This window comes from Pleurodeles waltl, chromosome 8 (genome assembly GCF_031143425.1).
Source record: "Pleurodeles waltl isolate 20211129_DDA chromosome 8, aPleWal1.hap1.20221129, whole genome shotgun sequence".
Taxonomy (NCBI): domain Eukaryota; kingdom Metazoa; phylum Chordata; class Amphibia; order Caudata; family Salamandridae; genus Pleurodeles; species Pleurodeles waltl.
The window spans coordinates 1,229,241,613-1,229,269,368 of NC_090447.1; the positions used below are offsets into that span (position 1 = coordinate 1,229,241,613).

At 46.6% G+C, this 27,756-nt stretch overlaps 1 protein-coding gene across 7 annotated transcripts in view; it reads left to right on the top strand.

Annotated features, from left to right (window-relative positions):
* Positions 1-27,756, top strand: part of SUPT20H (SPT20 homolog, SAGA complex component) — a 566,651-nt gene that overhangs the window by 189,106 nt on the left and 349,789 nt on the right. The window lies entirely within an intron of this gene.

Sequence of the window (27,756 nt, forward strand, 5' to 3'; positions counted from 1 at the left end):
AGCAACCATGTTCTTCCTCAACAACTGGAAGGGACAAGGTATCATGTGGAGTCCAAACTAGCACAGGAGATCTGGAACTTGGCAATACAGAGTGGCGTAACTCTGATAGCTATCCACCTGCCAGACATTCAAAACATAGAAGCAGACAGACCAGTACCTCACACAAGTGGGATTTAAAAGAGTATATGATGGTTTACCTAGACTGGGTATTGCCAGAAATACCTTGAACCACTATAAGAGAAAGATTAAGGCTAATGCTGATACTGCGTCTGCCTCGAATAAGCTATCACATCACAATATAACTTGGTATTGTTAAAAGTGCATGGAATTGTTTTAAGAGAGTAGGTTAGTTGGACTGACGTTTCAGATCTTGTACAAAAGCATCCAGAAGTACCTGGTCTTTTGGTGACTGAGTTATATTGTGATGTGATAGGTCATGCCATACATGTGCCTTGTTGCAGCAAACACAATACCCAAAGCTATGCATCCAGGAATCCTCGCAGTCTATTTCAAAGGAATCCGCTATTGATCGGTCAGGGAAATTTGTGAATGCTTTTGTCAGTATCTCACAGATACCAGTGATACTCAGGTGTAGCCATACAACCATTGGCATGAGGTTATTTATGGGCACGTTATTTTAGCCATAGGCCTGCAGCTTGCGCCTTTTAGACTAGTAACAATTCATTTTATATTCTGAGCAGAAACTTTCTTCTGTGGTGATGTTTTATTTTCCTTTATCTCATACGCTCTTAGCACAGGAATTTTTTTCATTCCTTTTACTCTGACATTCTTGTTTTGTTTTTTGCTTAAGGTTGTCTCCAATTTGTTGTTAGTACAAAGTGGAACACCGCAATCTTTGTCACTTCATGAGAAACATGTGTTCTTACGTTAGGGCAGGCTTCTCAGAACACCAGCAGTGTTACGATAAAACATCTCTCTGCCCCTATCTGTTAGAGGCAAAGTTTCAGCCAGAAAATTGTCACTGCATGCTGTTGCTGGACTGCAGCTCTCTGCTGAAACTGGGTGTCTTTCCATTTACAAGAGAGAGGACTCTCAGTAGACCAACAGCCCTCTTCACTATTAGCATATTTAGGTATGGGGGATGGTGTCTTCCCAGGGAGCCTAAATGGCGTATTAGAGCTAACACTGCTGAGCTCTAGTGGTACCTTAGTGGCGTAGGTAGGAATCCTGACACAGTGTTCATAGTTGCATACACACCAGGTGCTATAGGATTGAATTTCTCTCAGTCAATGGTTGTCAAAAGATTTCGAGAAGGTGCCAAGAAGAGTTGCACCAAAAAGATCAGCACCCACACCAGCGTGGAATCTAAACCTAGTATTAGCATGGGTAGTGAAATCATTATTTGGGGCTAAGCACAAATCAGGACTAAAATTACTATCACTTAAACAGCTTTTTTAGTTGCTATTGCTTCACTGCATAGTCAGCTAGTTGTAGGCACTCACAATATAGGAACCTTATCTCTAAATACACAGGGAATAAGTAGCCTTGAAAACAAACCTCCAGTTGTTTTCCAAGGTCAGTTCTCACTTCCATGTTAACCAAGCAATACAGCTGTCAGCCTTCTTCCAACAGACAAAGACACAAGCAGATAGGGCCCTGCATTCTCTAGATGTCGAGAGCAGTGATGTGCTACTTACAGGAAATATATCTAGAAGGGCAACCAGTGTTTTACTTCTTACACACTAGCTAATATAGTGCCCCCAGTCACAAAAGGGAACAACATGAGGTGAATACTAAAAACCATCAAGGCATGCTGTAAACTAGCAGGAGTAGTTCTGTAAAAGAGAAGCCAAGAGCACTCTCCACAAGGATGAATGGTGCCATACAGACATTAATTTCCAACTTATTCATACATTCCTTCTGCATTGCAGGTACATTTGCATTGGTACACACCTTTTAAACAAAATATTTCTGTGGATATTCAGGCAATCAAACAAGTACAGGTTGGACAAAAATATACTAAGACACCTCTCAGCCAACAAATAACCACTCTACCCTAACCACCGACTAGGGGGAAATACTGCTACAAAATCAGTGTACACTATGCAAATCCAGGAAAGATTTGCGCTGCAAAATGAAATGGTTACTTTACCTGTAGGAGTAGTTTTGCAGCTTAAAGAATTTTCTGGATTCGGGTATGACCCTCCCAAAATACTTTGTCTGAGTAGTGAAAAAAAATATATATAGAGCCAGCCACAAGGACAATGTTAATCACCAAAGGGGGGGGGAGAGAAACTGAAGATAGGGACCACAGACAAGGACTTAGGGGGCATAACTCTGCCATCACAAGGGGACAGACATTTACACCAAATGATCGACTACCGGACTAAGAGGGAAAAAAAGAGAAGCGACTTTTCAGGCCCAGTCATAACATGGAGCATGTGAATACAGAAAATTCTGCAAGCTCCAAAACTACTCTTACAGGTAAGTAACCATTTTGTTGCTGATCAGAGACACAATGATAGTGAGAGTACCATTTCTCCAGAATGTTATTTTTCATAGATTTAAAAGCTTTTGAAGAATTTCTCAACATCTAGAACTACAAAAATACCACAGTAGTTTAAGTTTTGTTTACTGTGCTTGTCACTTTGCCTTTGTTAGCACATCTGGACAAGTGCAGCTTCACTGGACAACACCATTAACAGGTCATTTCCTGGGATAAATTCTTTCTGTGTTTAGGTTTCCCATACAGCCAGCTAGTGGCTGTCTGTTGTTTGAAAAGTCGTACTGTTGACATACCCGGAACTCAAAGCGAGCTTTATCTTAACTCATTGCTTGGCATTGGTTGTGTTTATGGATGATCTAGTTTGCTTGTTTCTTATTCAGTGGCAGTCCTTCCACTTCTTGTGTTTGTCCCTCCCCTGGTGCATAGATTCTGATGGATATTTTGAATTATAGATTACTCACTATGTGAATATTCCCCATGCGTAAGAATGGGTCTGAGAACTTTGAAAGCAATATTCCTGTGTGAACGTAGGTGCCATCCTTCCGCTTTGGAGGTGACAGACGCAGCCAGATATACACTTCACCATGTAAACTGACATCAATTAATTTCTTTCCATGCCTGCAGACACAAGTCCAAAGGTACTCCTTGGTTTTTGAATACCCTTTTTGCAATTTTTTTCGTGTGCAAGTGAACTGGGTATCAGCCCCGTCCTGACATTCGGGGACTTCATAGAGGGTGTAGGAAGCTGGCTCTGTATATACTATCTCAAAGTGAGAGATAGTGTGCACGGAGTCCGAGGGTCCCCCAAGAGGCTTGACAGAGGCTATAATAGGTAATACTAGTGCTCTATTTGTGGTAGTGTGGTTGAGCAGTTAGGCTTATCAGACGGTAGTGTTAAGCATTTGTTGAACACACTCAAGCAATAAATGAGAACATACACTCAATGACTTAACTCCAGGCCAATAGGTTTTCATATAGAAAAATATTATTTTCTTTATTTTAGAACCACAGCATTCAAATTGCAGGTAGGTACATTAAATGTAAGATACTTTGCATGGGTATAGTTAGGACTTTGAACCAAAACAATAATGTACATAGTGTTTCATAAAATGACTATGCCATTTTAAAACTGGACACTGCAAAATTCATCAGTTCCTGGGGGAGGTAAGTACAGTTAGGTTAATGTGGTTAGTAAAGCACTTACAAGTTCAGTCTCCGGGGCATAGGTAGCCCACCATTGGGGGTTCAAGTCAACCCCAAGCACCAGCAACACAGGGCCGGTCAGGTGCAGAGGTCAAAGAGGAGCCAAAATAACATGTGCACCTATGGAGACAGGGGGTGCTCCAGTTCCAGTCTACTGGCAGGTAAGTACCCGCGTCCTCGGGGAGCAGACCAAGGGTGTTTAGTAGAGTACGGGGGAGGGTCCCAAGTAAACACACAAAACACACCTTCAGCGGCACAGGGGCGGCCGGGTGCAGTTGGCAACAGGGTGTCAGGTTTACAATAGATTTCAATGGAGGGACCCGGGGGTCACTCAGACGTTGCAGGCAGGGCACAGAGGAGCTTCTCGGGCCAGCCACTGACTCTGCGAGGGTGAAGACCGCCTGCTGGTCACTGCTGCACCAGTGGTCGGTTCTTCACAGGCCTGAGGGCTGCGGGTGCAGTGCTTCTTCCAGGTGTCGAATTTCCCTGTTCCTATTGGGCTAAATCCTCCAAAACAAGATGGGGGATTTTCCAAGGAGGGGTCACTTCAGCTCTGGTCACCTTAGGGGACCTGGCTGAGGGGGTGGCTTCTCCTTGTTTTCCTCATTATTTCCCCAGACTTGCGCCAAACGCGGGGGCTATGTCCGAGGGGCAGGCACACCAGGTTTGAGCCTTTGAGGATCACTGCCACGTGTTACAGTTCCTGCAGGAGGAGGTGTGAAGCACCTCCACCCAGGACAGGCTTTGTTCCTGGTCACAGAGTGCACAAAGGCACTCGCCGCATGTGGCCAGAAACTTGCCTGGAAGCGGCAGACTGGCAGTGACCGGTCAGCCTAGCACTAGCAGTTGAGCTGGCATGCAGGGTGCATCCTTAAGATGCCCTCTGTGTGCATGTCTCAGTAAATCCCACACTGGCATCAGTGTGGGTTTATTGTGCTGAGACGTTTGATACCAAACTTCCCAGTATTCATTGTAGTCATTGTTTTTGGCAAACTCCCAGACCATATACTCAGTATGGCTACCCTGCACTTACAATGTCTAAGAATTGACTTAGACACTGCAGGGGCATAATGTTCATGCAGCTATGCCCTCGCCTGTGGTATAGTGCACCCTGCCTTGGGGCTGTAAGGCCTGCTAGAGGGGTGACTTACCTGTGCCCCAGGCAGTGGGTTATGGGCATGGCACTCTGAGGGGAGTGCCATGTCGACTTTGTCTTTTTCTCCCCACCAGCTCACACAAGCTGTGAGGCAGTGTGCATGTGCTGAGTGAGGGGTTCCCAGGGTGGCATAATACATGCTGCAGCCCTTACAGACCTTCCGTGGCCACAGGGCCCTTGGTACCACAGCTGCCTTTTACAAGGGACATAACTGTGCCAGGGCTGTGCCAATTGTGGAGACAGTGTACAGTTTTAGGGAAAGAACACTGGTGCTGGGGCCTGGTCAGCATGGTCCCAGCACACTTCCAGTCAAAGCTGGCATCAACAAAAGGCAAAATGTTAGTGGGTAACCATGCCAACAGTGGCATTTTCCTACACCCCCCCCTCCCCCAAAACGAAAGAGGATGAGACTAACCTTTCCCAAGAGAGTCTTCATTTTCTAAGTGGAAGAACTTGGAAAAGCCATCTGCATTGGCAGGGGCAGTGACGGGTCTGCATTCCACTACAAAGTCCATTCCCTGTAGGGATATGGACCACCTCAACAGTTTAGGGTTCTCTCCTTTCATTTGCATGAGCCACCTGAGAGGTCTGTGGTCAGTTTGAACTATAAAGTGAGTACCAAACAAGTATGGTCTCAACTTTTTCAGTGACCAACCCACAGCAAAGGCCTCCCTCCCAATGGCACTCCAACTCTGCTCGCTGGGGAGTAACCTCCTGCTAATGAAAATAACCGGCTGGCCAAGGCTATCATCATTGGTTTGGGATAGGACTGCTTGTATCCCATGTTTGGAGGCATCTGTCTGTACAATGAATTGCTTAAAATAATCTGGAGCTTTCAGAACTGGTGCTGAGCATATAGCTTCTTTCAGGGTGTCAAAGGCCTTTTGACAGTCTAAGGTCCAGTTAACTTTCTTAGGCATTTTCTTGGAGGTAAGTTCTCTGAGGGGAGTCACTATGGATCCATATCCCTTCACAAACCTCCTGTAGTATCCACTCAAGCAAAGGAATGCCCAGACTTGAGTCTGGGTTTTTGGAGCTTCCCAGTCCAGAATTGTCTGGATCTTGGGTTGTAAGGGTTGCACTTTGCCTCCACCTACAAGGTGACCCAAGTATACAACTGTTCCCTGCCCTATCTGGCATTTGGATGCCTTGCAAGAGAGGCCTGCTGCTTGCAGGGCCTGCAAAACCTTCTTCAGGTGGACCAGGTGATCCTGCCAGTTGGAGCTAAAGACAGCAATATCATCTAGATATGCGGCACTAAAGGACTCCAAGCCAGCAAGGACTTAATTTACCAACCTTTGGAACTTGGCAGGGGCATTCTTTAAGCCAAACGGCATAACAATAAAGTGATAATGCCCATCGGGTGTTGAGAATGCTGTTTTGGCTCCAGGTGCCATCCTAATTTGCCAGTACCTTGCAGTTAAGTCAAAGGTACTTAAGAATTTGGCTGCACCTAATCTATCAATCAGTTCATCTGCTCTTGGTATGGGGTGAGCATCTGTCTTGGTGACAGAATTGAGCCCTCTGTAGTCCACACAAAACCTTGTCTCTCTCTTTCCATCCTTGGGGACCAAGACCACTGGGCTAGCCCAGGGACTGCCAGAGTGCACTATTACTCCCAACTCCAGCATCTTGTGGACTTCCACTTTGATGCTTTCTTTGACTTGGTCAGACTGTCTGAATATTTTGTTTTTAACAGGTAAACTGTCACCTGTGTCCACATCATGGGTACACAGAAGTGTCTGTCCAGAGATCAAAGAAAAGAGCTCAGCATACTGCTGTAGGACTTGCCTGCAGTCAGCTTGCTGTTAGGCAGAGAGGGTGTCTAAGTAGACAACTCCATCTACTGATCCATCCTTAGTGTCATTGAGAGGAGGTCAGGGAGAGGTTCACTCTCTGCTTCCTGCTCCTCATCAGTAACCATCAACATGGTTATGTCTGCCCTGTCATTGTACAGTTTACTGCGGTTAACATGGCTCACCCTTTTTGGTGTCCTGCTAGTGACAAGGTCCACTAGGTAAGTGACCTGACTCTTTTTCTCTAGCACTGGGTAAGGGCCACTCCATCTGTCCTGGAGTGCCCTGGGAGCCACAGGCTCTAGAACCCAGACTTTCTGCCCTGGTTGGAATTCAACCATTGCAGCCTTTTGGTCATACCACAATGTCTGCAGTTGTTGGCTGGCCTCAAGGTTTTTGAATGCCTTTTCCATGTACTCAGCCATCTTTGAGCGGAGGCCAAGCAAATAGTTCACCACATTTTGTTTAGGCTCATGGAGAGGTCTCTCCCAGCCTTCTTTTACTAGTGCTAGTGGTCCCCTTACAGGATGGCCAAACAAAAACTCAAAGGCCTAAAACCCTACTCCCTTCTGTGGCGCCTCTTTGTAGGTGCAAAGCAGGCATGACAGAAGGACATCCCATCTCCTTTTGAGTTTTTCAGGGAGCCCCATGATCATGCCCTTCATTGTCTTGTTAAATCTTTCCACAAGATCATTGGTTTGTGGATGATAAGGTGTGGTGAATTTGTAAGTCACCCCACACTCATTCCACATATGCTCTGAGTAAGCTGACATGAAGTTGGTATTTCTGTCAGAAACCACCTCCTTAGGGAAACCCACTCTGGTAAAGATACCAATTAGGGCCTTGGCTACTGCAGGGGCAGTAGTTGACCTAAGGGGAATTTGCTTCAGGGTACCTGGTAGCATGATCCACTACTACCAGTATGTACTGGTTCCCTGAGGCTGTGGGAGGTTCAAGTGGACCCACGATGTCCACACCAATCCTTTCAAAGGGGACTTCCACTACTGGAAGTGGAATGAGGGGCCACCTGGCTTGCCATTTGCTTGACAGTTGACACAGGAGCTGCAAAACTCCCTTACCTTCTGGGACATATTGGGCCAATAGAAATGGTTCACTAAACTGTCCCATGTCTTGGTTTGCCCCAGATGCCCAGCTAGGGGAATTTCATGGGCTAAGGTGAAGATGAACTCTCTCAACTCCAGAGCCACTACCACTCCTAGTGGCACCAGGTTTGGTATCTCTTGCCTCAGTGTAAAGGAGTCCATCCTCCCAATAGACCCTGTGGGATCCATTGACACTTACTTTTTCCTGCTCAGCTGCTAGCTGTCTCAGGCCTTCAAGAGTGGGACAAGTATTTTGCCCCTGACACAGATGTTCCCTTGAGGGTCCCCCTGGGCCCAACTACCTGGTAAGGCTCCGGCTCCAAGGACTCAGTTCCCTCAGGGAATAGGACATCTTCCTGGGAAGAGTGATCCTGTTTCTTTTTATGTACAGAGGCTGGTCCCTCAGTCCTCTTACCTTTTCTCTTGGATGGTTGGGCCATTATTCCAGGTTACAACACTTTTTTTTCACCCTGTGCTCTGCTCTGTGCCCTTGTCGTAACACACACCAGTTCAGGGATACCCAGCATGGCTGCATGGGTCTTGAGCGCTACCTCAGCCCATGCGGAGGACTCCAGATCATTCCCTAGCAAACACTCTACTGGAATTGCAGAAGAGACCATTACCTGTTTCAGGCCAGCAACCCCTCCCCATTCTAAAGTCACCATTGCCATGGGATGGACTTTAGTTTCATTATCAGCATTGGTGACTGGATATGTCTGTCCAGCCACAAACTGTCCTGGGGAAACCAGTTTGTCTGTCACCATCGTGACACTGGCACCTGTATCCCTCGGGGCTTCTACCTTGTTCCTATTTATCAAGAGCTGCTGCCTGTATTTTTGCATGTTAGGTGGCCAGGCAGCTAGGGTGCCTATATCCACCCCACCCTCAGAGACTAAAGTAGCTTCAGTGTGAACCCTGATTTGCTCTGGGCACACTGTTGATCCCACCTGGAGACTGGCTATTTCAGTGCTAACTGGAGTAGAAGTTGGGGGACTTTTCTTGGGACATGCCTTGTCTCCAGTTTGGTGTCCATGCTGTCTACAGTTGTGACACCAGGCCTTCTTGGGTTAAAAGTTTTTACCCTCGTACTCATTTGTGGACTCTGAAGAGGCCCTTGAGAAGACTCTTTAGTTTTGTCCTTGGATGTTTCACCACCCTTCCCCTGGGGAGGCTTTGTGACCCCTTTCTTTTGGTCACCCCCTGTGGAAGTCTTGGTCACGCTTGTCTTGACCCAGTGGTCTACCTTCTTTTCCAATTCTTGCGGAGAATCTGGACCTAGGTCTACCAGATATTGATAAAACTTATCATTGAAGCGATTACTTAACAGATGTTCTTTCATGAGACTCCAAAACCCTCAATCAGGGTAGCCTTCATGAGGTCATAGGATTCTGCATCCTTACCAGAGAGTGCGAGGAGTCTATCCCTACACTTACCAGTAAACATTTCCCACAGGAGAGCTCCATAGTGAGATCTACTTACATTTCTGTTTGCACAAGCTCCCTCAAAAGCTGTGAACCACTTGGTGACATCATCACCTTCTTCCTATTTAGAAAGAATCCCTTTGGGGATTTTTAGGATGTCAGTATTCTCTCGGCCCTATTTATGTTGCTGCCACCGTTTATGGGTGCTAAACCCATTTCTTGTCTCTCTCTCTCTCTTTCTATAGCTAGGAGCTGTTTCTCCAAAGCTAATCTTTTGGCCATCCTTGCTAGAAGAATGTCCTCTTCCTTGAGGCTGTCCTCAATGTGAACAGAGGGGCTGGACTCCCTTGTGGAAGAACCAGCATCTGTGAATCGGATTTGTGGAGACAGGGGTCTTGGAACCATATTCTCCCTAGTTAAGGTAGCAGGGGGAGTTCTTCCTCCTGATCCCCAACTTCTTCCCACTCTGAGGGGAGGTCTTCCCCTGCAGCAGGGTGGTCCCTGGCGTATTCTGCCAAGAGCTCCTGGAACTTGACCTTGGTAGGATTGGAAGCAGTTCTAATCTGTCTTAGTTTACAGAGAGTCATTAACTCTGCCATCCCTCTATGGAGGTAAGGGGTGAGGTTGAGTTTCATCACCATCTCATCTGTGCTATTCATTATGTCTCTAAATGTTGGGATTACTTTTTAAGAAACTAAAAACTACTTCTAGTACTTAAATCCTAACTTTTAAACTTAAAAAGAGATGCTAACAGGAACTCACACAAGGCCCTAGCAGGACTTTTAAAAATGTGGAAAAATAGGGGGTAACCATGTCAACAGTGGCATTTTCCTACAGAGGGTCTGAGGGCATTGGTGTGTCACCTGGTCCCGGTCTCGCTCCATATCTCAAGTCTAGCCCGGAAGCATTCCATATTTTTGGGTTTCTTGACGAAATTGCAGCAAGTAGAGGACTTTCAGCAGGCCATGCTGTGCATTTTTGTCACTTTACTGGTTCTCTCTGGTGTTCCTTCTCTCTGGCAAGCCCGCAGTGAGTGCCCCTCAAACCGTTCTCGGTCTCAGCATTTTTTTATTGATGCCACCACTGCTGACTCCAGAGCAGGCTTTGCAGTTCACTTTGCTTTCTGACCTCAATGAAGACCATGCCGTGCTTCCTCTGGAGTACGGTCAGCCAGCATCCCTTCTGATGATGGTACTTTGCCTTTACCATGCAGTTAGGCCCAGACTGCACAGTCTTTTTTGCACTGATTCCAGTAATGACAATTTTGATGAGAGGGATGATTTTGTTCCCCAATATTATGAGAACAACTGGTATTAGGAACTACAAGATGCCAGTCACCTGGACACTGCTCCTGGTACTGGCCTTGTTTTTCCCTTCCTTGGCTTGCCAATGATGAAAGTGCCCCCATTTGCTTTCGTTATGTGGAGGGCGGCAGAAGTACTAGACCCACAACTCCCTCCTATGGTGGTGAAGAATAATGTTCTGGCAGAAGAACTCCAGCCTGGTGAACCGCCCTAGCAAAAACTCAGATTCAGCCCTGGAACGGTTCAAGCAGGGCACACAGCAGATTCCTTGGGTCAATCTGCATCCCCCAGACAATTACACTAACAAGTTTTCCCCCTCTGTGGTAGGGGTTTTTAATTTTTGTCAGGGTCTGTCAGCATAGCAGCACTTCCAGCCTTTTCATGGTTGAGGTGCGGCTCACAAAGACATCGTCCTTGTCATCAGGGACAACATGCAGCTCAGTCCCTCACCCTTCCAGCAACCACAGCCGCATAAATGCTTTAGTATGTCCCTGTAGTAGGCAGGATTCAAAATTTCCTTCAAAGGTGGCAAACCATCACCTCGGACAAATGGGTTCTCCGAATAGTCAGTCTGGGCTTTGCTCTTCCATTTCTTTCCACCTTTTGCGCACTTCACTACCATCGGGGTGGCTGATGGAGGGCCACCTTTCCATCTTGAAGTGCAGGCTTTTTTTTGGCCCGGAGGGCCATACAGATAAATCCAGCATTGGAACTAGGAGCTAGGTGTTACTCCTGCTACTTCCTGGCACAGAAGGATGGAAGCCTTTGTCCTTTTCTAGATTTCCCCCAGCTCAGCACTTTCTTATGGAAGGAAACATTTAAGCTAAACTTTTTATCCCAGGTCCTGTCTGCTCTAGAGTTCGGAGACAGGATGGTGACCCTGAACCTGCAAAATATTTATTTTCACCTCTCCGTCCTACAGGCTCATATGTGCTACCTGTGGTTCACTGTGGGCCTGGAGAATTTTCAGTTCTTAGTGCTCTCTTTTAGCCTCAGCAGTGTTCCTTGGATGTTCCCAAAATTGATGCCTGTGGTTGCAGCACACTTGGGGAAGTCATGGGTACCAGTCTTCCTGAACTGCAACTACTGTCTGTTGAAGGTGTATTTGCCCCTGACCATCGTATATCACCTCCAGATGACCGTGAACTTCCTAATATCATTGGAGTTTGCTATCAATGTGCCGAAGTTGCTTCACCCATCTCAAAGTGCATCCCCTGCAATCCTTGTAGCGCCCTATTTCTATGTTGCTCTCTTCTTTCTCCTATATTCCGCCCTCTTTTTCCTCACGCTCCTCCAATCTTCCATCAGTCTTTTTGTTTTAAACATTTTTTAACCCCACCCACCTACTTCTACCCCTTCCATTTCGGTTTTGAAAAACAAATAGCTTGGCCATTCATTTTCAAAACAGTGCTTTCATGCAAATTTACATTATGTTTTATCTTTACTGCTGTGAGATTGGTGTATACCACGTTGGAAGGGAGGTAAAAGAAAAAAAAAATCTGGCTGCCATGTGGTACTTATATGCGCATGCACAGTTACTCACATATGCATATACATCATCAAGCTAGACCGCCATGGTCATGACGCATGTGTTAACATCTTGGCACTTTTTGTTTATTTTGTACTTTTGCAATGCTGCACAGAACTGGCAAAAAGTATTTCATTTTTTTTAAAATGCTAAACAGCATCAGCAAAAAGCATTGACAGAGCCAGTAGTTTTGCATTTGAACCCAAATGATGAGTCCTGCTGGCTTTGCTAATGCTTGCATTTACTTGCTCTTCATCCTGCTTATAAATGAGATATGTGGTGTAAGGAAATGTCTCTTTTTGCATGGTCACCCCCAAGTTTTCTGATGAAGCGGCTGGTTTTTCGACTCTTAAGAGTGTACTGTAGCCTGCTAAGCTCAATGTCAGTGCCCTGAAACTAAACTGTATATCCAATTGCCTGATCTAATTGGAAATGGCTGACTTACCTGTAAGTCCCTAATAGATGGTACCCTGGTACCCAGGGCATGTATGTTAGAGGGGTACCCCAGGGCTTGTAGCACTGGTTGTGCCACCCTGGAGGTCCCCCAAGTAAAACGGGTCCCCTAGCCCGCCACTGCGGACACTTAGAACAGTCGCACACTGCTAACCTAACTTTGTCATAGACAACAAAAGCAAAGCGCCCACTTTCCCTAAACATGTGTGTAAGTCACCCATCTGGCAGACCTACCGTGACCTAAAGGCTGGGTGCAACATAAGATACAGGCAGGAGATGTACTTTATATATCCTTACAGTAACACACACAAAACTACGGTTTTAGGTTGGAATAACTTGGTCGCCCAAATAGTGAGTGCAAAGTTACACGCTGACCCTTCAGCTGTGCTAGCTCCTGATTGGTGCGACTAAAGTGGGAACTCCAAGGTATCAAAACAACTCATTACATTAAGCACGGCTTGTATCTAAAATTTAAATAATGTAATGTAATGCAGTGTGCAGCTTTAGCAAAATTACCACTTTTTTGCCTTTAAAACTCCTGTGCCTTCCCGGGCACACATGGAGCATGTTCCATGAGACAGCTTCTGCCCTCCTGGAGAGACGTGCCAATCACACCTAGGAAGGAGGACAATGAAGGATTGCGGTCCAGTGAGGCATCACCTCCCTCTTGCAGGAAGCCAGTTGGCTGCCCCAAAAGGCAGGCTTCAAAGGTGAAGCCACCTATGAACGGCAGTGGTGGAACAGCGGGGGGGCGCTGCCCCATTGCTGAAGTAGACTAGGTGGCACGGGGAGCAGAGAGGGGAACAAGTTGCCAATCTGGCGTCCCCAGAGGCATGTAGCCCTGAGGTAGCCACACGTTGGTTGTGGGCTAGGGAAGTCTGAAAATCAAGAAAGGGATCTTGCCATCTTCGGAATGAGCAAATGGTCAATTTGGGGTAGCCACATGCCCCACTCCACAGGAAGTGGTCACCAGTTGGGAAGGACCCTGGTAGCTCATTGGCTAATCGCAGCATCCAGGCCTGAGGGCACTGTCTGAGCATACAAGGGGTAACCCTGGCATCCAGACCTCAGATCTTGACTGACTTGCAAAAAGGACCAAAGGAGGACTGCCCTCCAGCACCGAGTGAACAGAAAAAAGAGACTCCATCATCAAAGATTTCACCTGCTGCACCTGGTGACTAGCGAACAGAGGGACTGTGCCTGCTGTGTGCTGATCAAAAAGGCGTTGTCTCCAGAGCCCTGAGAAACCGAGAGGTCCAAGGTCCAGCCGACTGGCCTCCTGTTTGCAGAACAGGGACATGTAGGAAGTTGGCTCTGTATGCACTATTTCAAAGTAAGGAATAGTATGCACAGAGTCCAAGGGTTCCCCTTAGAGGTAAGATAGTGGCAAAAAGAGATAATACTAATGCTCTATTTTGTGGTAGTGTGGTCGAGCAGTAGGCTTATCAAAGGAGTAGTGTTAAGCATTTGTTGTACATACACACAGGCAATAAATGAGGAACACACACTCCGAGACCATTCCAGGCCAATAGGTTTTTGTATAGAAAAATATATTTTCTTAGTTTATTTTAAGAACCACAGGTTCAAATTCTACATGTAATACTTTGCATGAAAGGTATTGCAGGTAAGTACTTTAGGAACTTTGAATAATCACAATAGCATATATACTTTTCAAATCAAACACATATAGCTATTTTAAAACTAGACACAGTGCAATTTTCACAGTTCCTAGGGGAGGTAAGTTATTGTTAGTTCTTGCAGGTAAGTAAACCACCTACGGGGTTCAAATTGGGGTCCATGGTAGCCCACTGTTGGGGGTTCAGAGCAACCCCAAAGTTACCACACCAGCAGCTCAGGGCCGGTCAGGTGCAGAGTTCAAAGTGGTGCCCAAAACACATAGGCTTCAATGGAGAAGGGGGTGCCCCGGTTCCAGTCTGCCAGCAGGTAAGTACCTGCGTCTTCGGAGGGCAGACCAGGGGGGTTTTGTAGGGCACCGGGGGGGACACAAGTTAGCACAAAAAGTACACCCTCAGCAGCACGGGGGCGGCCGGGTGCAGCGTGCAAACACACGTCGGGTTTGTAATAGGAATCAATGGGAGACCAAGGGGTCTCTTCAGTGATGCAGGCAGGCAAGGGGGGGGGGCTCCTCGGGGTAGCCACCACCTGGGCACGGGAGAGGGCCTCCTGGGGGTCACTCCTGCACTGGAGTTCCGATCCTTCAGGTCCTGGGGGCTGCGGGTGCAGGGTCTTTTCCAGGCGTCGGGATCTGGGAGTCAGGCAGTCGCGGTCAGGGGGATCCTCGGGATTCCCTCTGCAGGCGTCGCTGTGGGGGCTCAGGGGGGACAACTTTGGTTACTCACAGTCTCGGAGTCGGCGGGGAGTCCCCCCTGAATCGTTGTTTCTCCACCAGTCGAGTCGGGTCGCCGGGTGCAGAGTTGCAAGTCTCATGCTTCTGGCGGGAAATGCTGTTGTCTTTAAGTTGCTCCTTTGGAAACAAAGTTGCAGTCTTGGGTGAACAGGGCCGCTGTTCTCTGGAGGTTCTAGGTCCTTTTAGAGCAGGGCAGTCCTCTGAGGATTCAGAGGTCGCTGGTCCTGGGGAAAGCGTCGCTGGAGCGGTTTTCTTCCGAAGGGAGGGAGACAGGCCGGTAGAGCTGGGGCCAAGGCAGTTGGTGTCTCCGTCTTCTCTGCAGGGTTTTTCAGCTCAGCAGTCCTCTTCTTCTTAGGTTGCAAGAATCTGATTTCCTAGGTTCTGGGGAGCCCCTAAATACTGAATTTAGGGGTGTGTTTAGGTCTGGGAGGGCAGTAGCCAATGGCTACTGTCCTTGAGGGTGGGTACACCCTCTTTGTGCCTCCTCCCTGAGGGGAGGGGGGCACATCCCTATTCCTATTGGGGGAATCCTCCTTCTACAAGATGGAGGATTTCTAAAAGTCAGAGTCACCTCAGCTCAGGACACCTTAGGGGCTGTCCTGACTGGCCAGTGACTCCTCCTTGTTTTTCTCATTATCTCTCCTGGACTTGCCGCCAAAAGTGGTGGCTGGGTCCAGGGGGCGGGCATCTCCACTAGCTGGAGTGCCCTGGGGCATTGTAACACAAAGCTTGAGCCTTTGAAACTCACTGCTAGGTGTTACAGTTCCTGCAGGGGGGAGGTGTGAAGCACCTCCACCCAGAGCAGGCTTTGTTTCTGTCCTCAGAGAGCACAAAGGCTCTCACCGCATGGGGTCAGAAACTCGTCTCTCAGCAGCAGGCTGGCACAGACCAGTCAGTCCTGCACTGAACAATTGGGTAAAATACAGGGGGCATCCCTAAGATGCCCTCTGTGTGCATTTTTTAATAAATCCAACACTGCCATCAGTGTGGGTTTATTATTCTGAGAAGTTTGATACCAAACTTCCCAGTATTCAGTGTAGCCATTATGGAGCTGTGGAGTTCGTTTTTGACAGACTCCCATACCATATACTCTAATGGCTACCCTGCACTTACAATGTCTAAGGTTTTGCTTAGACACTGTAGGGGCATAGAGCTCATGCACCTATGCCCTCACCTGTGGTATAGTGCACCCTGCCTTAGGGCTGTGAGGCCTACTAGAGGGGTGACTTACCTATGCCACAGGCAGTGTGAGGTTGGCATGGCACCTTGAGGGGAGTGCCATGTTGACTTAGTCATTTTATCCCCACTAGCACACACAAGCTGGCAAGCAGTGTGTCTGTGCTGAGTGAGGGGTCCCCAGGGTGGCATAAGACATGCTGCAGCCCTTAGAGACCTTCCCTGGCATCAGGGCCCTTGGTACCAGGGGTACCAGTTACAAGGGACTTACCTGGATGCCAGGGTGTGCCAATTGTGGAAACAATGGTACATTTTAGGTGAAAGAACACTGGTGCTGGGGCCTGGTTAGCAGGGTCCCAGCACACTTCTCAGTCAAGTCAGCATCAGCATCAGGCAAAAAGTGGGGGGTAACTGCAACAGGGAGCCATTTCTTTACAGGACACAACAGCTGAAGAAGCCTGCTGGGGCAAGTTGGTAGCCTAAAGTCTTCATGTTGCTACCGCCTCTATGCAGTGCCAAGGACCATGACCCAAACCACAGCCTTGCACCCGAGTTGGCTGAACCCAGGAGTGCTGCTGGATTGTTGCTGGACCCTCAGAAGACGCATTATCGACTCAGGAAGGATTGGCCTGTGACTTCGACAATGGGCGACTGGTAATCTGGTGCCGCCTGGACTTTGGCTAGACCAAGGAGGACTTTGCAGGATGTCAACCCTGCAAAGAGATCCCCCTCACCATCTTCGCTGACTGAGGAATTCCTGCAGGAATACCCTTTGTCGACCGCGTCTCATCCACAACATCCTTTGAGCATTTTCAGCATCCTTCATCCCTTGCATCAGGACCACTCCATAGGATTCCATTGTAACACGAATAAAGTGCTTGGAACTACTGAAGGACTGCTCCTTCTATGAAGGTAAATATTCTTGATGTCCTTGCTGACCCCCTAACTAGCTCCCTGCCGAAGTTGGTCACCTCAAGTACTTAATCGACTGCATTGAAACTTACCTAGATTTTTTTTACAATTATTTTTAAGTATCCTATTCGTTGACTTTGCGAAGGCTTGTTTGCGGGTTGAGGGAAATTGCTGTGATTTTTATTACTTGTAAAATCTATATCACTGGAGCTCTCTTTTGGATTTTTTTCGTTCTAGTGTCTAGAGTCTTATAAAAATACAAAGTATTTTTATAAATTGTTGTTGGATTTTTTGAGTATTGTGTTGATTTCTTCAATTCTTTTGGCCTTGATACTGAGTGCCACAACTACCAAAGGATTAGCCGAGGGATAGACAGACGAAACCTAGGGGTCCAAAAGGGGTTGGTAAGTATATTACTCAGTGAGGTTTCACCACCACACCATATAACACATCCCATTTCTTCACACCAGCAGTAAATAAATGGAGGATTGAACAGTGATATAGGTTTCTGTGAATGTACAAGGAAGGAGAGAAGTGTGAGATCGCCACACATGAACTATTTACTGTTCATACCGTCTTGGTGCGGTATCGTGGAAATTATTGAAACCAAAAATACTGATGGAAAGACAGGTGGACAGGGCTTTGCTGCACTTACTCTATTTAAAAAAAATACAGGCTACTTTAACACTACAAAATGATAATTCTGAAGTTGATACTGAATGACTGGCAAACTCTGAGTCTTGCCAAATGAAAGTCTTGCAGAACTCCTCAAGCATCTCATTTCTGGAATTAAAATAATCCACATTCAAAAATAAAGGAAATTAAAATCTAATGATGTACAGATAAGGTTTTCACAGATTGAACTATTTGCCCCTGAAACGTAAGAAATTACAGCTTATAGTGTGTTTTCCCACTTCTAACTGTTTAAAGCCCCTTGATGTTGGATGTAGCTGGTATGATTCAAACATTAAAATAACAGCTGCCTGTAGTGTGACACACTCCAAATTGTAGCAGTCCTGCTGGATACATATCCAACATTAGGACCACCATAAATATATGCAAACTGAACATGTAAGCAAACTGACCATAGGGAGCCAAATCAACATAGTCGTTGTCTCCTCCTATTTCCACACCCTCTGCATGCTCCACAGAATCTTCAGATGGGTCCCAGTCAAAATCATGAAAACGGTCATACAGGCGCTTGTCACCAGCCGCCTCGTCTACGGCAATGCACTCTAAGCCACCATCTCCTCCCAACTCCTCAAAAGACTCCAAACCATACAAAACGTGGCTGCCAGACTGTAGGAAAGTACCATCTTGCCTGGCATGTTACCCTCATTTTTACTTGTGTGTCAGTTTGTTTTTGTCTGTCTCACTGGGATCCTGCTAGCCAGGACCCCAGTGCTCATAGTTTTTGGCCTAAATGTGTTCCCTGTGTGGTGACTAACTGTGTCACTGAGGCTCTGCTAACCAGACCCTCAGTGCTTATGCTCTCTCTGCTTTTAAAATTGTCACTGCAGGCTAGTGACCATTTTTACCAATTCTGATTGGCACACTGGAACACCCTTATAATTCCCTAGTATATGGTACCTAGGTACCCAGGGTATTGGGGTTCCAGGAGATCCCTATGGGCTGCAGCATTTCTTTTGCCACCCATAGGGAGCTCATACAATTCTTACACAGGACTGCCACTGCAGCCTGAGTGAAATAACGTCCACGCTATTTCAAAGCCATTTTATACTGCACTTAAGTAACTTATAAGTCACCTATATGTCTAACCCTCACTTAGTGAAGGTTAGGTGCAAAGTTACTAAGTGTAAGGGCACCCTGGCACTAGCCAAGGTGCCCCCACATTGTTCAGGGCAGTTTCCCTGGACTTTGTGAGTGTGGGGAAACCATTACACGCCTGCACTACATATAGGTCAATACCTATATGTAGCTTCACAATGGTAACTCTGAATATGGCCATGTAACAAGTCTACGATCATGGAATTGTCCCCCATGCCAAATCTGGTATTGGGGTGTCAATCCCATGCATCCCCGGGGCTCCAGCATGGACCCCTGGTACTGCCAAATTAGCTCTCTGGGGTTTTCACTGCAGCTACCGCTGCTGCCAACCCACAGACAGGCTTCTGACCTCCTGGGGTCTGGCTAGCCCAGTCCAGTCCCAGGAATGCAGAACAAAGGATTTCCTCTGAGAGACCGTGTTACACCCTCCCCCTTTGGAAATAGGTGTTAAGGGCTGGGGAGGAGTAGCCTCCCCCAGCCTCTGGAAATGCTTTGAAGGGCACAGATGGTGCCCTCCTTGCATAAGCCAGTCTACACCGGTTCAGGGATCCCCCAGCCCCTGCTCTGCTGCGAGTCTGGACAAAGGAAAGGGGAGTGACCACTCCCCTGTCCATCACCAACCCAGGGGTGGTGCCCAGAACTCCTCCAATGTGTCCCAGACCTCTGCCATCTTGAATGCAGAGGTGTGAGGGCACAGTGGAGGCCTCTGAGTGGCCAGTGCCAGCAGGTGATGTCAGAGACCCCTCCTGATAGGTGCTTACCTAGTTAGGTGGCCAATCCTCCTCTGAGGGCTATTTAGGGTCTTTCCTGTGGGTTTCTCTTCATATAACAAATGCAAGAGCTCACCAGAGTTCCTCTGCATCTCTCGCTTTGACTTCTACCAAGGATCGACCGCTGACTGCTCCAGGATGCCTGCAAAACCACAACAAAGTAGCAAGATGACTACCAGCAACATTGTAGCGCCTATTCTTGCCGGCTTTCTCGACTGTTTCCTGGTGGTGCATGCTCTGAGGGCTGTCTGCCTTCACCATGCACTGGAAGCCAAGAAGAAATCTCCTGTGGGTCGACGGAATCTTCCCCGTTCTAACGCAGGCACCAAACTTCTGCATCACCGGTCCTCTGGGTCACCTCTCATCTTGACGAGCGTGGTCCCTGGAACACAGGAGCTGGATCCAAGTGACCCCAACAGTCCAGAGATCCTTCTGTCCAAATTTGGTGGAGGTAAGTCCTTGCCTCCCCATGCCATACAATAATCCTGTGTACTGAGTGAACTGCAGCTGCTAGGACTTCTGTGTACTTTTGCAAGGAATCCTTCGTGCACAGCATAGCCCAGGTCCCCAGCACTCCGTCCTGCATTGTTCAACTCGCTGAGTTGACCACCGGCTTCGTGGGACCCTCCTTTGTAGTGTTGAGATGACCGCCGTGCTCAGATTTCTTGAACGCCTGTTCAAGTGCTTCTGCGGGTGTTGCCTGCTTCTGCGTGGGCTCTCTGTGCTGCTGAGCGCCCCCTCTGTCTCCTCCTCCAAGGGGCGACTTCCTGGTCCTTCCTGGGCCCGGCAGCACCCATTTTCTTCATCCACGACTCTTGCAGCTAGCAAGGCTTGTTTGCGGTCTTTCTGCGTGGAAACAACTCTACATCCTCCAGCACGCTGTGGGACATCTTCTGTGCAAAGGAGAAGTTCCTGGCATCTTCCGTTGTTGCAGAATCTTCAGCTTCTACCACCAGAAGGCAGCCCTTTTGCACCTTCATCCGGGGTTTAATGGGCTCCTGATTCCCCCCCCCCCCCCACACTTCCCCCCCACCACCCTGGACACTTGTGTGACTCTTGGACTTGGTCCCCTTCTTTTACAGGTCCTCAGGTCCAGGAATCCGTCTTCAGTGCTTTGCAGTCAGTTGTTGCCTTTGCAGAATCTAATATCACGACTTTAGTGTGTTTCTGGGGTAGTAGGGTAACTTTACTCCTACTTTTCAGGGTCTTGGGTGGGGTATCATGGACACCCTTAGTGTTTTCTTACACTCCCAGTGACCCTCTACACACTACACTAGGCCTGGGGTCCATTCTTGGTTCGCATTCCACTTTTGGAGTATATGGTTTGTGTTGCCCCTAGGTCTATTGTCTCCTATTGCATTCTATTGTGTTCTACAGTGCTTGCACTACTTTTGTAACTGTTTACTTACCTGATTTTGGTTTGTGTGTATATTTTGTGTATATTACTTACCTCCTAAGGGAGTATATCCTCTGAGATACTTTTGGCGTATTGTCACTAGAACAAAGTACCTTTATTTTTAGTAACTCTGAGTATTGTGTTTCTTGTGATATAGTGCTATATGATATAAGTGATATAGTAGGAGCTTTGCATGTCTCCTAGTTCAGCCTAAGCTGCTCTGCTGTAGCTACCTCTATCAGCCTAAGTTGCTAGAACACTACTAATCTACTAATAAGGGATAACTGGACCTGGCACAAGGTGTAAGTACCATCAGGTACCCACTATAAGCCAGATCAGCCTCCTACACAGACTCGTCCTGGACCTCCACAAATGTACCAACATTTTCCCCACCTCAGAAACCTCTGCTGGCTTCTGTCCAGAAGAGATGCCAGTTGAAGCTCCTCACGCATGCCTACAAAGCTCTACATGATCAAGGATCGGTCTACATCAATCAGTCAATCAGGTTGTACTTACATAGTATGGCTTATCACCCGTGAGGGTATTCAGGTGCTTTGCTGCGGGCCTCATTCGAAGAGCAAGGTCTTTAAAGCCTTTATGAAGTTGGTCAGTGAGGGTGAGGTGCGGAGGTGGATGGTGTTCCGGGCTTTAGATGCAAGATGGGAGAAGGAGTGTCCTCTGGTGTGGCATTGGCGTACACGGGAGATCTTTGCAAGAGCCTGGTGTGCAGAGCGGGTGTTCCTAGAGGGATGGTGGAAGTACAGCTGGTGGTTCAGGTAGGTAGGTCCCTGGTCATGGAGGGCTTGGGTCAGAAGCTTTAATTGGCATCTCTTCTGGACCGGAAGCCAGTGGAGGTCTTTCAGCTGCTCCGTGATGTGGGCTCTCTTGGGTAGGTAAAGGATCAATCTGGTCCGACTGGAGTAATTATATTAGTTTGGAGGTGCATAGAGTGAGTTGCCGTAGTCCAGTCAGCTGGTAATGAGGGCATGCGTCACTGGTGTCGATGTGGAGCCACTTGAAGATTTTGCAGAGTATGCAGAGCATGTTGAAGTAGGCTGAGGAGACAGAGTTGATCTGTTCCTTTATGGAGAGCTTGTGGTCTAGGATGATGAAGAGGTTGCAGGTGTGGTCTTTTGGTGTGGGAATGGGACCACGTTCCGAGGACCACCAGGAGCTGTTCCAGAGGTCTGGGTGTTTGCTGAAGATGAGGACTTCTGTCTTGTCGGTGTTGAGTTTTAGGCAGTTGTCACTCATCCTTGCGGATATGTCCTTCATGCAGCTGTGGAAGCTAGCCTTTGTCGCAGACATTTCGGCGGAGAGCAATAAGACTAGCTGCGTGTTAGCATGGGAGATGATGTTGGTGGCGTGCGTTCTGCCGATGTATGTGAGCCTTGGGGAATGCTGCATATGATGTGCTTGCGATGTGAAGGGGGGAGGCAGACATTGTGGGTGTGTCCTGTGAGAAAGGATGCCATCCATCTGAGCACATTGTCTGTTATTCCAATCTGGCATAGGTGGTTGAAGAGAGGGTGATGGTAGACCGTCTCAAAGATGGCAGAGAGTTCGAGCAGGATCAAGGCTGCTGATTCTCCTCTGTCAAGTAGAGTGTGGATGTCTTCATTTGCGGTGATCAGTGCTGTCTCTGTGCTGTGATTGGTTCTGAATCCTGATTGGGAGGTGTCTAGCATGTTTTTTCTTTCCATGTGGTTGATGAGTTGTAGTTTGAGGGCCTTTTCCAATACCCTAGTGAGGAATGGAAGCAGAGAGATGGGACAGTAGTTCTAGAATTCGCTGGGGTCTGCCGAGGGTTTCTTGAGGCGGGGTCTGACATCTGCGTGTTTCCCGGCATCAGGGAAGGTGGCGGTGGTTAGCAAGAAATCAGTGACTGTGGAGAGGTGGGGGCTAATCTTGTCTTTTCCTAGGTTGAAGAGTCTGTGCAGGCAGGGGGCAGTATGTGCTTCTGAGTGGATGGAGTTCATAAGGGTGACTGTGTCTTGTGCGCTGGGCTTGTCCCCATTGTTGAGTGTGAAATCGGAAGTGGTGGTTGGTCGGAAGCTGCATGGGTTGGAGGGTTGGACATCAAAGTTCTTGTAGATGGTTGCTATCTTGTTGTGGAAGTGGTTGGCGAGGGTGTCCCAGAGTTCTAGCAAGGGTGGGATCGCATTTTCCGTGGTTGTTGGGCTGGTAAACTCTCTGACAATGGTGAAGAGCTCCATGGTTTGGTTAGCGCTGGTTTTGATGAGATGAGTTCGTGCCTTTCTTTTTGCTGCTTTGATCTGATGTTGGTATTCATTGGGGGCTGATTTGAAGGTGGCTTTGTTGGTGCAGCCCTTGCTGGTGCGCCATCTTCTCTTCAGCTGCTTACACTTGTGTTTTGATGTGCTGAATTGCGGGGTGTACCTGTTAGCTTGTTTGATGGGTCTGTGTGTTTTGGGTGATTTGGTGGGGGCAACTTGGTCACCCACATTAGTGGTCCAATTGTTGAATTTCTGAACAGGGAGGTCCAGTTTTGATGGTCCCGGCAGGCTCTGTGCTGTTGAGGACGTGTGTCTGTTGTTGCCGCGGGACTATGGACCAGCTCCGGAAGTTGGTGTTGAGTTATCTGGGGTGTGCAGGAGTTTACAGGAGTGTCCAGCTATGGTGAAGTTTACGATGGAGTGGTCTGAACAGGTGAGTTCTGAAGTATGGCTGTATTGGATTCCATTGCTAGAGGTAAAGATGGGGACAAGAGTGTGTCCTGCTGTGTGAGCGGAGTCGGTGACTAGTTGCTTGAGGCCAATGTTACCCTATCTCTCCAGGAGGTCAGTGGAGTTGGTGTTGATGGGGTCGTTTAAGTGAAAGTTGACGTCTCCCTGGAAGACGTAGTGTTTGGTTTCAATGGTGAGTGGGGTGATGAAATCGAAGATGGGGTTGCTTAGTCTGGTGCGTGGTCCAGGCGATCTGTAAGCAAGGTTGCCTTTGATGGTGTAGTTGCTGTCAGTGCTGAGCTGGAAGTTCATGTGTTCCAGGATGAGTGTGGTTTTGTTGTCGGTGATGGTGCAGGTGATTGTGTCCATTAACCACTGACTAAGCTTCCACCAGTCCACCAGACACCTGTGCTCCCCCTCGCTGGCCCTTGCACACACACCCGGAATCCAATGCAGCTGCAGTGTTGGCTGCTCCTTCTCTTACATCACCACCAAGGCTTGGAACAACTAGTCCTTACCCCTCCGAACAGCACCCTCACCACAGACTTCAGAAAAAACTCGACCTGGCTCTTTGACAGAGACATCACACCCTAGCACTCAGATACCCTCTGGGGTGAAAGTGCTGCGCTCTACAAATACTGATTTTGATTCGGTTTGATTATGATTTGCTATGCTGACTTGTGGGAACTGAGTCATAAGGCTAGCCATGTTTGCCTTTTTGTTACTTGTATTAGGTTAAACACTGTCAAAATAATTAGACTATTTTGCTGCAGTGTTCTTCATGAGAGAACATGGACAAAACAATTCTTGTGCTCTGTCCCAAAAGCAAGGGTTTTTTGCACAATCTTTAGCCATTGTACAGTGGTATGGATGCTGTCAGTGTGCTGCAACATGTGGTGCCTAATTTGGCAGTGGGCCACTTACTCTAAAAACATTATTTGAGCCATCCATTGAAACTCTTTTGAGCTAGAGAGAACTGAAAAGAAATGTACATTTTTCCAGGACCCTGGACAACAGTCTCTTGGATAATCTTTTTTGAACTGGGTAGAAGGGAATCTTTGTCATTGCTTTTACTCTCACCTATGTGTTATACAGAATAGTACAGAAGATTAGCCTTGAAAACTGATTATTGACTACATTAACAGACAACCCCCCCTAGTTTTTAGACGTAATTACCAGTATTTGTGGCACACCATTAGCAACTTCCAAACTCACACAGACTGTTCATAAGGGACGATAGAGAGCTTATTGCATATTACCAGTTTGTCTTAATGTCCTATCTCTGGACACAACAGTTCATGTGTAGTCTCATTCAAACAATATCCTTTCTTATAGGAGATGGATATGGTAAGCAATTAAGGCAATTTAACCGTTTTTCTGACAGGTAATACCTTGTTACTTATATAACCCTTCATACCAGCATTTGGCCAGCTCCTAGGGGCCCATTTAAGAGACTTTTTTCCCCCATGGGTAGGTTTTTCCATAGTTTGCTATCTCATCCCAGTTACTTTATATCCATCCATCTAGGTACCTTTAGCTCGATTCTCTTACGAAAAGCACTCAGAGAAACTAAAGAAAGAATACAATGAGAATTAGAGAGAGAAATGCTTAGAAAAAGTATAATGACAGAGGAGTAATGAGGGAAAATAGAATGCATGTCCACCAATCCATCTGCCACGTCAGATCTTTCATTCCAGAAGTCCCACCCAGGAGACCGATCCACAAAACCAATATGGGACTCACCTTATAGTGTCATCTTCAATTTTGGCCTGAGAAAAAGAAAAGAAAAGCAGTAGTGTTTACATGCACTATTTATGAACTACTGCTAGACAGGTTACACTTCACGAAAGACAGTGTGCAGATAAAGAGTTTAAGGAATTTATTTTGTGAGTCAGTTCTGCTGTGGTACAGTATTTATTCAGAAACAACTGTCAGACTTCAATGAATTCTGAGAATGTGCTTTGTTCTTGATGTATCAGCTTCTCTCTGTTATAGTCATCCAATGCCGACAATCTCCTTGGAAGGTCCAACTTCTTCCAGAATTCAGCTGGTAAAGTTCTTCCAGCTGTGAGCCTCACTCAAATCATTTTAGCAAGCTTCTTGATATCTTGTTCCACTGCCAGGATACCAAATCCTATCTGATTCTTATTCCAGAATAGATATGCATCTGTGCGCTCCACAATCCACTCCATGGCCACTTTTCAATATTTTTACGTTTTGCTGCAGCTCTACCACATCGGATATTAAGTCCCACTCTCACCATATTCCCTAGGACAAGACAGAGACGTCCTATGAAACATCTTTGAGATTCACCATAAATCATAGTGGCATCAGTGCATCAGCTTAAAGTATCTTCAATTCTATACTTGGGTATAAAATCATGGCTTTTAGTGATGATAGTCTTATTTAATTTTGAAATCAAATCTTTGCAATATGCAGATACATTAAGGTCCTCTTCAAAAGCATCAGTGACCTCTTCAGTTTCAGCACCTATCTTATTTTTAGAACCCTCTTTTCAACTTCAAGAAACAAAGATATCTAAGTATTCAGTCTCTAGTCGTGCCCTCATAGTTTTTGCGTACACTAACGGCTCCCCTTTTTTAAGTGTCCCTGATTATTTCTGATAGATTCATAAACCTCCCATAAATTGGCTCGGCAGTTTATTGTATCACCTTCCATTGGAAGAATAGCCCCAGTTAATTATGTTGTCACGTTCATAGGTATTCTGATTGTTTCATATAGAAGTTAAGGGTCTGGGATTGAAATCTGTGGAAGTATTCACAATGACTGAAAGAATGAGTGACTCCATATACTTATTAAGCACATGTAACAAAATGAGTATGGGTTGTTTCTAGGTGTTGTGCATCAGCTTTTAAAGATACATTTTAAATAAGCTGCTGGAAATTGGATATTTATCGACTATCTCATAAAATGGCACTGTCTGGTTGGAAAAGACCTAAGATGTCTTCACAGTAGCTGCTATCTGTGACCAGTAGTGTTTTCAAATATTTGAGTCTTAAAGTCTACATATTCTTTCAGTTGAATGGGCTATAAGGGAGAAACTAATTAAGTTATAGTCTAATAAGTCTTAAGAACAAGACTTGGAAGACGGAAGATCTAACAAATTTTGATCAACTGATTAAGGGTATGCCAAGAATGGATGTAATAAAAAGAAAATTATCAATCAGAGCAAAGTAAAATTAAACCTTTAAAGGTTAGACATGCCACTTCAAGCATGGGTGCAATGTTACAATGAGACAGTTCTTCCTTTTTCTGAAAATGCTGCTTCTGTCCATTGATGCTTTGAATCACCTCAGTCACAAACCCAATGAAGTCATATGGTGAAAAGTGGTGTTGAGGTATTATTCTGACTAGGTCAGCTAAATCTTCAAACACTTTTTATTCACTGCTATTCAGTATTTCTGCCATTTCAGTGTTCGCCTTAGGAGCTTATTGGGTCTTGGTCACTATCGGATTTGGTGTCAGGCCTATTTTTGACAAGGACCCTGAACACTTTACTCTTTCTTTCCCAAAGGGTACCCTGCATTTGTGTGAACCAAGAAAAATCCTCAGCCTCACGCTTGTAGAACAGAAGATTTTTTTTCTGGCAGTAAGAAAGACTTTGATGTTTTGTCCCATCTTAAATAGGTTATGTACTGGTCAAAGGTTCTTTATATCGGGAAGCCGGATATCCATCCTGCATGTGTCCTTTGTTAAACACTAATCCATCCTGGCATTATTACTTTGAGTGTCAAAGCCCAGGCACCAAGACCTTTAGATGAAGATGCAGTTCAGTAGGGTGGAGGTTTTAGCATACATTTTTTATAACGAAAGTCAATATTACAAAATAAGCAAATACTAATAATAATATTTGTTACATGGGGAATTGGAAGGAAATCTATAGCCAAAACAACCCAATATTTCCAGTTAAGACTTGTGTGTTGTAATGTTTTGCTTTGTGTTGGTGCACCGATTTGGAGCTTTGCCCTCATGCGCACCTTCGGTAAGTTATGTGATGCAGCAGCATGGCCCAGTTCTACATCGAGACACCTCTATATTTATGCAGTGCAGACTTCCAAACAAAATTCTTGAACCTGTCTACTGAGACAGAAATGTTGCTCCCATGATGAAAGACGGGTACCCCTGTCCTGAGTGCCCAGCTGAGGTGATATCTGGATCCTTGGTAGCAAGTTGTTTTCATGGGCAAAGACGGATCATGCACGTGTGC